The sequence below is a fragment of the Triticum dicoccoides genome, chromosome 7B (genome assembly GCF_002162155.2).
Source record: "Triticum dicoccoides isolate Atlit2015 ecotype Zavitan chromosome 7B, WEW_v2.0, whole genome shotgun sequence".
NCBI classification, from domain to species: domain Eukaryota; kingdom Viridiplantae; phylum Streptophyta; class Magnoliopsida; order Poales; family Poaceae; genus Triticum; species Triticum dicoccoides.
Genome location: NC_041393.1, coordinates 247,410,948 through 247,414,437, shown reverse-complemented (window position 1 = coordinate 247,414,437; position 3,490 = coordinate 247,410,948).

The following is a 3,490-nucleotide window of genomic DNA, read 5'->3' as shown; positions in this document are numbered from 1 at the left end:
CTTATGTTCCCCGCATTATGGTGTGATAAGTCCGAACACTTTCACAAGTGTGGCACTGCGAACTTATAGCATTATATGCATCGGCTCCGAATCATGTCTTGGGTCAATAGTTGGGTTTGCCCGGCTCCCATGTTTTGGTACGTTACGTTCCGTTCCGTCGGCTAAGGTAGCACTGGGAGAACCACTGCGATTGCGCCCCGGTTGAGCTGGGCGAGCACCTCAGTGGAGAAAGCTAAAACGGACCGTCATGACAAGGCGAGAGCTGGTCGCTGTTCGAGAGGTCTTTTCGAGTCCCTAAAGACTTATGCCGCTTAGAGCGAGGAACCGGCTTCGTCCGGCCCAGGCGTGGATAGCGCCCCGAACTCGGTCTTCCAAACACTAGGGGCTTCGCCGAAATTTAAAATTATAGAATTCTATGGCTAAGTGAGAGTGTTCAAGCATTATAAGTCTGGTTGCCTTGTTCGTTGTGTTGAGCGCCTCCCTAGATGGACCCAAAAATGGGAACAAGAGCGCTCAAGTTTATCCCGAACACCCCAGCACTCGTGGCATGGGGGCTGAAGCCGACGACTTGCCATCTCTCAGATTTGATAAACGGCCGTACAGAAGGTAATATTTTAAATTAATAAGCGTTGCTTAGCGCATATGAACAAAGTTTTCAGTGCACAGGATAACACATTGCGAGTCTACTCAAATATTACATCTTTGGGACACTCATCCACAATCTTGCGGGCACCCTTTAGGACACTCTTATAATACATTTCGGGCGTGCGATACTCCTTGCCCGCCGGCGGCGCGTCCGTCAGAAGCTTCTCAGCATCCAGCCTGCCCCAGTGCACCTTTGCGCGGGCAAGGGCCCGACGGGCACCTTCAATGCAGGCGGAGCTCTTGATGACTTCCACCCAGGGACACGCATCCACCAGCCACCGCACCATGCCGAAGTAGCTCCCAGGCATGGCCTCTTCAAGCCACACCCGGACTATGAGGCCCTTCATGGCCTGCTCGGCTACCTTGTGGAGCTCGACCAGCTGCTTCAGCTGATCGCTAAGGGGCACCGGATGTCCGGCCTTAGCATACTGAGACCAGAAGACCTTCTCCATTGAGCTCCCCTCCTTGGCCCGGTAGAATGCGACAGCATCGGACATGCTGCGAGGCAGATCTGCAAACGCTCCTGGAGAGCTCCGAATTCGGGTAAGTAACAGGTAATTCACATTCACATGCTTGCTTTGCATGAAAAATGCCTTACCCGCTGCTATTTTCTTCACCACCTCAATCTCCTGGAGGGCCTTATGGGCCTCGGCCTTAGCGGCTTTGGCACTCTCAAGAGCCGAGGCAAGCTCGGACTCTCGAGTCTTCGAGTCGCGCTCCAAACTCTCATGCTTTTCCATGAGAGCCTGTAGCTCTTGCCGCACCTCCGCCACCCGCGCCTCCTACTTCTCTTGCTCCGCTCGTTCCGCGGCCGCATTACGTTCGGCCGCGGACACGGCCTCCTTCAGGGTCGCCACCTCGCTCGTGGCCCTTGCAGTGCCCACGTTATCCTTGTTATTTCTATTGCAACCAAAATCCTTTTCTGTAAGGTAAAAATTTAATACGGTGTTACTCACCTTCTTTGTCCTCGAGCTGCTTCTTGGCAAGGCCGAGCTCGTTCTCAGTCCACTCGAGGTCCTGCTTCAAAGCACCGACCTCCGCAGTCAATGCGGCAGAGGTCAGCAACGCAGCCTGCAACCCCATATTGACATAATTTTTAGAACTCCTGCGTATATCTTTTTAGATCCTCAGTCCGGCTTTTCTTTCCGAATACTGAACTGAGCATCAGGGGCTACTGTCTATGCGGTATTACATTGCATATTTTAAAACTTCTTACCTCAAAGCCTGTTAGAAGGCTGCTGCAGGCTTCGGTCAGCCCGCTCTTGGCGAGCTGAACCTTCTGAATCACCGCACTCATGATAGTGCGGTGTTCTTCCTCGATGGAAGCGCCGTTGAGAGCCTCCAACAAGTTGTCCGGCGCCTCCGGTTGGACGGAGGCTGCCGGTGTCACAGTCTTGCCCTTCTTACGAAGGGGCCGCCTGCCGGACTCCGGAACCACTGCGGGTTCCGGCACGGAGTCCGGCGCAAAGTTCGGGAGGCTGCCTTGCGGCACCTCCGGAGCCTCCTCCTGATGGGTCCCCTCCTGGGATCCCACCTCGGTGTCGTTAGCGCCACAGGGAGTTGAGGCGGTCGGAAGGGAATCCACATCCGACAGAGCCAAGGACCCGCTCGATGAAGCGGGAAGATCATCCTCGGCCGGACTATTGGAAGTGTGCGGCATTAGAAGGACACTATGTGGCACAAAAGAGAAATTATAAATCATTCAGGAATCCGGATACTTACGATCTTGCCGGGGGCTTGGCCTTTGAGGGCCACCCTTCGTCACCGTCGTTGGCGTTGGCGGAGCTGTCCGGAGGAAGGGTCCTTCCCCTCTTGGACCCTTCGGCCTCCCCCGTTGGGGAAGCCTTCCTCTTCCTCTCTCCCCCCTCCTGGGGAGAGTCCTCTTTCTCCTCCTCGTCTTCGGGGGAGGAGTCCGCCTCGGAGCCATCGGACGACGAGTCCGATACCACCTGGCGTCGGGAACTCCTTCGGGTTCCCGTGGCCTTCTTCTCCAGCACCACATAAAGTGCCGGGACTAGCAGCCCCGTTAAACGGGTATCCACTGGGTCTTCGGGGAGGGGAGCCGGACAGTTAACCTGTCCGGACGTCCTCTGCCAGTCCTGTTAAAGGCATTGGGAATTTTAGATTCCACTATAGAGTCAAACTATGAAAGAAATAAATGTCCCACAGAGGATAACATATCTTACCACACCGGCCGGGCGTTTCGTGCTGAATGCGCGATCTTCAGTTGCGGATGCGGGGGCTTCTCCATTCTTGAAGAGCACCCTGTCGAAGAGCCCGCTAAGGGTCCGGTACTGTGCCGGATCAAACTCCCACAGATTGAAGGCCCGTTGTTGGCAGGGGAGAATCCGGCGGACGAGCATGACCTGGATCACGTTGACAAGCTTGAGCTTCTTGTTCACAGGGTCTGGAGACAGGACTGGAGTCCAGTGAGCTCCTCCGCACTTCCCCATAGCAAGCCCTTCTCTTTCCAGGAGGTGAGCTGCATGGGGGTACCAGATCTGAACTCGGGGGCCGCAGCCCATTTAGGGTCACGTGGCTCGGTGATATAGAACCACCCCGATTGCCACCCTTTGATGGTTTCCACGAAGGCTCCCTTGAGCCAGAGGACGTTGGGCATTTTTCCCACCATGGCGCCTCCGCACTCCGCTTGGACGCCCTTCACTACCTTCGGCTTGACATTGAAGGTTTTTAGCCACAAGCCGAAGTGGGGCTGGATGCAGAGGAAGGCCTCGCACACGACGATAAACGCTGAGATGTTGAGGATGAAGTTTGGCGCCAGATCGTGGAAGTCCAGGCCGTAGTAGTACATGAGCCCCCGGACGAAGGGATGAAGTGGGAAGCC